At 43.7% G+C, this 10,162-nt stretch overlaps 1 long non-coding RNA gene across 1 annotated transcript; it reads left to right on the top strand.

Moving 5' to 3' along the window:
* Positions 1-2,334: 2,334 nt before the first annotated feature.
* LOC144148932 (uncharacterized) lies at positions 2,335-8,954 on the top strand. Its single transcript, XR_013318111.1, has 3 exons — positions 2,335-2,622; positions 4,152-4,421; positions 7,303-8,954. It is a non-coding gene; the product is annotated as an uncharacterized LOC144148932 (long non-coding RNA).
* The last annotated feature ends 1,208 nt before the right edge of the window (positions 8,955-10,162 follow it).

The raw sequence follows: 10,162 nt of genomic DNA, 5'->3' as shown, positions 1-10,162 counted from the left end.
TAGTCTTCCAACAGGGAGTTTAACCTTGATGGCGTTTGTGGGGCCAATAAGAAGCTCTGTCGGCACTCTATCGTCCCAACAGCGTAGTCTTCCAACAGGGAGTTTAACCGTGATGGCGTTTACCGGCTCGCCAACACGATAAGTCAACGCCAACAGACGCCTCGTTCGTAATCAGCGGCGCGAGCACGCCATCAGACAGAACCGACAGACGCCCTGAAGGTGGTTTTTAGGGCCTAAACAGCAGCGTCTATGTCTGGCATAGACGCTAGACGTCAACGCTTGTGTTCTGAATTTTCCCTTCAGTAAGTAACAGTCAGACGGACGATAACATAACTATGTGAAGATATGCTTTGGCTCATACCACGGCAAGCGCAATCGTTTGTGGCTGCAGCCTCGGTTGCTCTTCTTCCACAACAAACTGAATCGGCTGTACAGCTTTCTTCGAGGGCGTGTATGCAGGGGTTCTATCTTCCTTTTTTGCGCAGGCCGACGGGGGCGGTCGTGTAAAATCATTTTCGCTCGTCGCTTCCGTAGGGTTGCCACCTTCCTGGTTTTGGACCGGCCCGACCGGTTTTTTAAACAGCGGGCCGGTTGCCGGTCCATATCTAAAACCAGTCGTCATCAGCCGGTTTTTTGGCTTTTGTGCCGTGATTATGCCCGTTTTGGCGTTTTATAAGCGTCAATTCAACAACTACGACGATAAATACGTGTCGACAAGCATAGGCGTGCGCACAGGGGGAACAGGGGGGGCGGCCGCCCCCCCTAATCATCTGAAGGGGGCGCCAAATTTGCCCCATGCCTGCCTTGCCGATGTAACACATGAAAGTAAAATTTCTGCTCAGAAATATTTTGTGTGTGTTGCAATTCCATCACATTGAAATAAAAATTTTATAACCATCCCTCTTTGCACTGCGTTCGCACCGCAAGGCCTTCAGTGAGAAGAGGTCGGGAGTTGCTCTGGGGGGGGGCGCAGCGGTAAGACTTTGCCCCCCCAAATTGAGAACTCTGCGCACGCCTATGTCGACAAGCTGCGCAAAGACACGCGAGCAGAGAAAATACGCGGGCGAGCGCGCTGCCTCAGATGGAGGGGGACCTAAGGGAAGAACAAAATAACGAAATTCTACCGCCGCGGTCAGCAATTGCGGTTACTTTTCAGTGAAGCACATGCAGAGCGATTAACCAAGCTCTCAATCACTTTCAGTACAAACGTTATGTTGATTTCTCTCTAAGAAAACACTACAATAAATGGCACTGCATGTTAAAAAACATGGCGTCTTTTTTCAACACAATCCCCCCTCCCCCCCCCCCGGAAGGCCCGTTTTTTTTTTTTCGGGGAAAGGTTGTAACCCTACGCTGCTGTTCTGCCTACCTGCTTGCTGTACCTATTACGTCGCCGCCACCGCAAATGCCCACTTGTTACAAACTCAGAGGTTTTCGCACTGTTAGCAGTCGTTTTACACGATGGGTTTGATGCGCCTGACATGCCAGGAGTGACATCGCTTGTAGTATTAGAGCGACGTTGCTTGTCTGCAAGACGGTGCCGGTCAAACAAGCGTTATCAACGCCATAATTCTAACGGCACATTCCATTTATTTCGTGGCTGCCGTGGCTTGCGCAGAAAAGGTCGGGTTGACTGCGATAGCTTTGCTTGAGTCAAATAATGGAGCTTTGGCTCAATCGCTTGCAGCGCTAGCAATGCGGCCTCGTCTGCAAGACCGGTGCGTGAGAAACAAGCGTTAGGACAGCCAGAATTTCAAAAATGCAGCATAAACTAGACCATCGTTAAAGGAGGCGATGACTAGACACAAGCAACAATATTCGTTGACAACTTACGTAAGTATAGAGTTGTTTTAGGCGCCTTGAACACGCCCGCCGACATAGCTGTTTGTTAACGCGTCCGTTTACTGTTTTGTAGGTCAATGGTTCGATTCCTCGTCGAACGTGTTTTTTTTTTCTTTTCTTTTTTTTTTTTTACGTGAGGGTTTCATTAGCTCCTTTTTTAACGACCAGGGTAAGCACCTGTTCCTTGCTTTCTATCACGCCGACATTTACCGCCCTCTTCCTAAACCCAAAGTAGCTCGTTTTCTCACACGTTCTCTCTTGAGAAGCCCGCCGTGAAAACAAAACCAAAACAAACGTCTTTACAATATCAATATATATGTCAATTACTTTATGTGTATTCACTTTTTGTGTTTAGAAACCTTAAATTTAAGTTATAAACACATTTCAGACTTTGAAAGCAGAAAGATAATTACCAACATTACAGTAGTAACACAATTTTCGTCAAACTTAGAGGTGCTGCATTTGAAGTCTGGCAACTATCTCTCACTTTTGTGTGTGTTTTTTCATAGCGTTTTGTGCCGAGTGGTTGGTGGCGTGATTTAATCTGTTTTATCTATTTCAAGCTTAAATCATAGTTATAGAAGCTTTATGGGTGATGTCTACCCTTCTAACCTACGCGTGTGTTGAACATGGGGACCCCGGAAGAACGATCATCGCCGGATAAAATACTGCGCGTCAAAAGTGGATGACATTGCATCAGAACAAAGCGTGTTCGTGTGTCCGCGAGATGAAGACGACAGTGAAGGAGAATTGTACGTTGGAAACATCGTTTTTGCTCGGGTAAGTACGCATTTTTTATTATTCTGTATTTGGTTGGAATGAGTTCTGGTGTTTATGGGTCAGTAATTCGCTAGACCCCCATCTCGTTTGCTCTGAGAGCCTACGTGAGTTAGTAACTTGTTTGGCGCCCAGTCCACCGTTTCCGCAGAAGTCAGCATCAATTTACGCTGAAGCTAGACGTTGGCTACGATGCTCGCGCTATGGTACACGGCTGCTAATAATTTCACATCACGCAAGGCTCTTTAACACCGGGGCGTTTGTTTATGTGTCTCTCAAACAGTGCCTTTGCGGTTGCAGATCGCAGTCGCAATTTCGCGTGAGTGGCACAACGCTGTGATTAGTCCTCCCTCGTGAATACCCGCGGTATACCAAGAAATAACATGAACAGGAGGTTCCCTGGAAGTGCATGTGAAAACGCGTACACGTGATTCAATGGCTGGCGTCTCGTAGGTGTTGTGAAATCTCTCCCCCCCCCCTTCACTAATTCCGTGCAGTGCGCTTCGCAGCTATTGCGCTCGCGAGACCGGCGACCGTACGCCTCGCGGTCTTCGGGCCGCGATATGTGTGCTGTTCTCGTGAAGCTCGACAACAGCGAAATTGCCGTACTCGCTCGCCAACGCGCCCCGACAGCGTACGCGTCGACCGGGTGCTGACGGAGTTGTGCTGGAAGAAAAGCAGGCAAGAGATGAGGGCGCACGAGGTGTAGTTAAACATGAGAATTTACAAAGTGCAAGGTGGAGAAAATAGTATGCAAGGGCCGGAAACGGTGAGAGAGTTCGGGCCGCGTGCCAGCGAGCGAGTGCGGTAATTTACGTTGCCGAGTTTCACGAGTCCGGCACGAATATGACGACGCCCGTCTGAGAGTTCATAGAGGTATAGAATTCACATACGTGCAAATTGAAGGTGAAATGCGCGCATGTGGCCTCGCAGGGAGTTAGCATAGTCTCGGGGTAGTGGGGGAGATTTCACAACGCCTACGAGGCGCCTGCCGATTCTGTCAGAGTAGCTCTCGTGAAGTCTGGGGCTTGATATCAGAGGCATATGTATTGTTTAAATTAGTGCAGAAAATTGAGCCAATTCGCAAGTTCTCATTTTCGCAAAACCGCAGGCCATACAGAGACTAACAAAAAAGCTGTAGGCACTCACTCAACTCGATTTATATTGGAGAATTGAACGTGCAGATACAAGTCAGACATTGAAATGGAGGAGCCTCAACTATCACACACCAGTTCCGATTGAAAGCAAGGGATACAGATGAGCTGCTAGCATGCGTTCCATGCAAATTAGCTCAGTAGCTAGCTTTGCATATATCATGCATACCCCACTCACAGTACCTGCGGGTCTAATAAATACATTCTTACTGTGACCTAAATTTCACTTGGGGTGTTCCGGGAATGCTCTTATTAGTGCCTTGGAGGTTACTGTCTTTAAACGATTAAAAATCTACTTGATGTAAGCATTCGTGCTTTGTGTGTGCTCTTCTTGTATTTCAACAAGTGTCAGCACACTCACAGATTATGCACCTGCAGGTGCTGCTGCTGGCTGTCCTGGGTCAGCTGCCTTCCAGTCCAGTTTCAAAGGCTTTGCCAGGGCCTCCCTTGGCCAACCGACACTGCACCTTCTGTACCCAAGTACTGCCTGGCCTTTCGTTGGTGCTCCGTACGCTTTGCCGCCAGGAATGGTCATTCATCCATCATCTGGCCGCTTGGACCACCCGTTCAGAAGTCAGCGCATTTGCTCGACACATCGGTCCAGGCACTGCTGCCATATCGGTGCACCCACCGATTATGTATTTTCAGGTTAGTTATTGCATGTTGTGGAACTTGCCATGATGTATACCTGTTAGCAGTGCTGTGGCCTCTGATTATTTGAAACATTTTCATGAAGCAGTGCTGTGCGTATGGAGCGTGTCATTGCTTAGCAGAGATATTGAAGAGAATCTGGGGCTGACGACTAAAGGGCAAGAAGAGAAATTGAACTGACTTTGAAGCAAGTATTCGTATGTAATCAAGCCAAGCAAACATTTAGGATCTTTCGATATGGTTTTAAACTTGCAATACAAACTGGTCTACTTCAGATCATACTGGTAATAATCATACTATACCGAAAAGTACATCCCGCAGTCTGTAGAATTCTGACAGCGCTTTTTTCGCAGTCTCTCATGACAGGCACTAATCTCAATGGTTGGAAGATAGTCGAGGTAGCACCAGTCTTTAAATCAGGAGACGGTACTTCACCATTAAATTTCCCTAACAAGCACCATATGCAAGGTCAGGAAACATTTCATCCACTCTCAGGTCGCTAATTATTTATAAAATCACAATATCACATTCGAGTATCACCACGGTTTTCACAAGGGTTACTTGAGAAACACAACTTTCAGGATTTGTTCACGATCTACATTGATCCATTGACACAGGCTTACAAACTGCGGTAGTTTTTCTCGATTTTTCTAAAGCATTCAATCGCATTGCACACCACAGACTACTTCTCAAACTTCACCCTAATGTCCTCACTTGAGCAAAAGATTTTCATTCTTCTCAAATGCAGTTTACTTCTAATAACTATATACTTCTTTTGCTCGTGCCACTTTGTTGTCCCCCCAGGCAGGTTGCTTGGTCTATCTTCCATGTTGCATATCCTCCCATGTAAGTCTATTTGCAGATGATGTTGTAATTTATCACACAATTTCTTTCAACTACTACCGTCAATGCTTTCAATCTGATCTTAGCACAATTAACTCCTGGTGCTGCAAATGGCTAATGTCGCTTATCTCTAAAACAAAGTGCATGACTTTAACGGTGGCAAGTCTCGGATTGTAAATACTTACTTCATTAACAACAGCCTGATTACCTCTTGAGACAAAGGTGTTTTGGTAGGCCGGTAGGGGAGGGGGGATTGCATGGTGGATTTCAAAAGGTACATCGATTGGGAAAATAAGACGTGTGATTAATATTTTCATTTGCACTCCAAAACTCGCTTTATTTCATATGTTTAACCCACTGCCGTGGCTAGGGTGGTGTGCTGTGGAGGCGAATGTCTGTTAGATACCGCTTGGTGTAGCCGCTTTTCAGATGGAGGCAACACGTAAAGACGCCCGTGTTTGGAGATTTCGATGCGCACAAAAATACCCAGATGGTCAAAATTAATGCGAAGCCTTCCCCTACAGTGCTCCCCATATCCCAAGTGTAGCTTTGGCGTGTTAAACCACCGTTTTTTTTTTCATGTTTTTGGTATAGTACCAGCTGCTGTAGCAGGTGCAACTTAAAGGTAAAATTATACATAATGTTTCCAAGAGCTAAATATAAAGGCCATATTGAAGTGCGTTTATGGGTCTATCTCATAGCAGTAGTGAAAGGTTATATACTCTGGTGCAGGTTAAGAATGCCAATGGCTCATGTGGTGTAGTCCAGTGTTTGATGGAATGCTGTGTAGGCAGGTAGAAGCATTATTGCAGTGATGAAACGTAGGTCACTGACCAAGTCAAGAAAGCCATTTAACGGTTTGTTGCTTGTTCACGGTGAGCATGTGTCGTGGAAAACGAAGCTATATATTGGGCATTACGCGGCGCAATGAGTTTGCATAGATATGGTGCAGATTGCCATCCATTATGTTGATAATGTTGGGCGTCGTCTGAACAATGAGGGACTCGAGCAGTAATCGAGAAGATAGATTGCACTCAGTTGTCAGTAATTTTGTCTTGTTCCAGTCGACCACGTGTCCCGTCCTCTCACGGTGCTCTGCCAGTGGACTTGTTTTTGCATGGCCCTTGTTCACTTCGTTCCAGTGCTGCATTAATCTTCTGTGCAGATTGCCCGTTTCGCCAATGTACACTGATTTGCATTCAGCGCATGGAATCTAATAAACAATACCCGGAAGCTTGGAGCGTGAGAGGGGGTCTCCCACGCTGACAATGTCAGAACGCAGCTTGCTAGTGGGCACATGCACAATGTATGCACTGCGTGTCTTGAAAATGTGTGCGAGAGTTTCACCGATGTGTGGGACGTAGGTAATTGCTGCACGTTTTGATGCAGTCGTCCTGAATATAATGCCTAAAGCATTATATTCAGAAAGAAGCGAAGAGGGCGACTAGCAAGAATCCACATTGACATTATCAGGCAGAAGCGTCCACAAGGCCTGTGTCAAAACGTGCTGCAATTCTCGTCCTACACATCAATCAAACTTTCGCACGCATTTTCAAGAAACACATTGTGCACATCGTGCAGGTGCCCACTAGCAAGCTATGTTCTGACATTGTCAGCGTGAAAGACCCCCTCTCACGCTTCAAGCTTCCAGGTGTTGTTTATGTTTTGAACAAAAAAAGTGCCATTTAAACGTGACACCTCCTTCCTTGCCGATTTCTGATGCCTGATTGTTCAGTTTGTGGGGATACGTTTAGCAGATTGCTCACATGTCTAACCTGTATTTGTGCTTGAGCAGTTAAACGCTGATGTTAGCAGTGAAGTAGGTGAAAATTGTACTTTGATTGTAGTTGTGTGCAGATTACCTACATTGTGTTAATTCGTAGAAAAGCAAAATTGAGGTAACCCTGCTAACTGTTCCGCATTGCAGCATTTTATTATGCGAACGTTAAGGAGTTCAGCTGCTTGTTAAAGGTGAAATAAACAGTGGTACAAAAAGAAGAGCATCTACTAAACAGAAATATCTTCACAATCGCAGGATGCCAACGGTCCGCCTACCAACTTGTGTCCTGCTTCGTTTCTGCTGGCTGGAGCGGTTCGTGGAGCATTTTCCAGCTTCTCAAAGTTTGTGGTCAAGCGCTCCTCCAAGTGAAAGATGCCGCAGAGGGATCTTTTGTTTTAATGCCACAATTTCACGTGCTCAGCAGCAAATTTACTCGTAAGGCTTTTTAAATATTCATCACCCAAGAGGGCATGTTACCTTCGTCTTCGGTGGAATGTGTCTGCACTCAGGTTATTTGTGACAGAAACAAGTGGACCACGTCATGAGAGTCATTGAGGCCTTGTTGATTGTGCATGCTTCTGAAATGACATTTTCATTAAGCTGAATACTTTCCACATATTATGATTTGTGAACAAATTATGGTAAAAGTCATGATTATTTGTACTACACTGCAGGAAGGAAATGCCAACATACGTTTTAAGCTCCTCTGATATTTCAGATCGTTGGCTGGTGAGCAATAAAACAAAACTGAAATTTTTTTAAAGTAAAATCAAATATTCGTTGTCACCAGTGCATGACCATAGTAAAAGCTATCTAGTCACCAAATTTAGAATTAGACACGAAATGCCAAGAAAAATAGGGAAATAAACTAGACAGCTGGCTACAATAAACCAATTCGTAAAATTCCTCAATGTCTATCAAGTGATGATTCAGGCGGGTTAGTTAAGATGTCAGTGGGTTTACACACCCAACTTGCAGGGAAGCACATGAGCTCCCAATATTAACATGTTTTAGTGAAGACCGTCTTCCTTCATTAAGCTGCTTTGCACATTGATGCCAGTCTGATAAATGTCCTGAATTTTTGTTATGATCAATCTTTGTATGGGAACCATATATTTTTATATGATGTCGCTGTGTATTTCTGAAACTGTATCTAGTCACTAATTCCAATTTGTCGTGGTCAGGTTTTTTCAACTGATTCCTAGCTTTTTTAACAATTATGGTATATTTTGTGTGCCTAAAGGAATGCCTCATTGCATGTTTAGCCTATGTAGTGTTGAAAGCGGACATTTTGCTTCAAAGTGGAATGTCGGGCTAGCAACAAGGTACTTCGCGTGCTGCTCACTTTCATTCATGCCATTATTTTTTATATTATCATTTAAAATTAAAAGCCAACCAATTTGCTGTCGTTTTAATTTTGTCACCTACTTTATACTTTCTTTTTTTTTCAACTTTGTGTAAGGATTGACTATCCATATTTTTATGATACCAAGGTGTTGGACTGGGCTAGCTGGTACATGTTTGAATGGATGAAAAACCATAGGAAAACCCAGGACACAGAAGAGAACGACGGGACAAACTTGTGCCGTCATTCTGTTTTAACTGTTTCCTGTGTTTACCACTGGTTTTTTATGCATTCAAACATTTTTTATGAGTTTGTTGAACAGTGATTACTTTAGGTGTGTTCAAACAATTGTTGGCTGCGAAAGCTCCCTGTAGCATTTGTATAAGTGCTCTCTGCTTTTTTTTTTTTTGAGCCAATACCCCACCACCAGTCTTCATGAGGTGGTCTTTTGTAGAAATAAGTTGAAATAAATATTTGTTTGCATTGCTTTACATGTTTTGAAAGAATTTCTTGTTCATTCTTGTTTCATTCAACCCTGTTTCAGAATCCTGCTTAAGGCATTTCCTCTGTTATTTTTTTTCAGAACCAGGAAGGGTGCTCATCCTCGGTTCTTGCTGAAGCAGCAGTATCCATACTTCACACGTGAGCTCTGAACACACAGTAATTATGGTATGAAACATTCTACCAGTATAAGCCTGCTTTGTAGACGTCATTGTAGATGTCAAAGCTCTTGACAGTGTAGTCCAATGTCTGGTGTAACGGGCAATGTCTACAACTTGTAAAAATTAATTTTGTGGCTATAATGTTTGTGATTATTTTAAAATGCACGTCAACTACTATTTAGAATCGCTGTCTAAATTGGCAGCCATTTTCCTGGTGGATACAGAAAGTGAAAAAGCGCATGTGTAGAGATTTCAGTGCACCTTAAATGTCCCAAATTTGCTAAAGCTAATCCAAAGCCCTCCTTGTGGTGCACTTCATATCCCATGTACAGTTTTGCGTAAAAACAGCTAAAAATTTATGATCAATTTAAACTTATTTTAATGTTTTTAAATGCAAATATTCTCAGTTTAAGCTGCCATATTTAGAGTAAAATATTTGTAACAATTATATAGCTACCAAAGGTTTACAGAAAAGCTTTTTGCTTTTGGTTGTGCACCTTCTTATCAAAAGAAAAATGTTGTTAAGAAAGGCAGAAGAAACCCAACTATGGAAATTAGCAAACCCTAAAGCTGCGGATAGAATGAATGTTTTGTAGAGAATCTTTTGCTGATTTCAGTTCTAGTCAACTCTAAAAAAGTCTATCGACGTAGAATGCTTACCGTGAGGCACCTCGTAATACTAGCCAAAACTAATGGGCCCTGGCTGTTGGCTTTTCATTTGCAACAGTGACAAATGACCCCACATCCACCGGCAGGGACATAATGCAAGGCACCATGTACAAGCTAGCCTCATGATAAAATAATGTTTTCTGAACAATGGCATTACATTTCAACCATGGGCTTCACCAGGGAACTTGTATGCATTGTTCTGTGATGTTTGCAGTTCTTGTTATTGCTATGTGGGGTCATTTAGTCTAAAGGTATGTTTATAAAACTCCAAATACCACCAAACCTTGCAAGTGCTGTACCATATGAATATTTTTCCGTAAAGCAAAAATAATAATGCAAACGAAAATAAATGGCTTGGGTACCCAACTTTTATAAGTAGATTATGAGCCGCAGTACGGAGGGAACTATATTATGAGCCGCATTACGGAGGAAACTATAC

The sequence above is a fragment of the Haemaphysalis longicornis genome, unplaced genomic scaffold (assembly GCF_048455015.1).
Source record: "Haemaphysalis longicornis isolate Haplotype H1 unplaced genomic scaffold, Haemaphysalis longicornis Haplotype H1 scaffold_8, whole genome shotgun sequence".
In the NCBI taxonomy this organism is placed as follows: Eukaryota; Metazoa; Arthropoda; class Arachnida; order Ixodida; family Ixodidae; genus Haemaphysalis; species Haemaphysalis longicornis.
The sequence above is the reverse complement of the archived record's forward strand: the minus strand, read 5'-3'. Positions and strand labels throughout refer to the sequence as shown.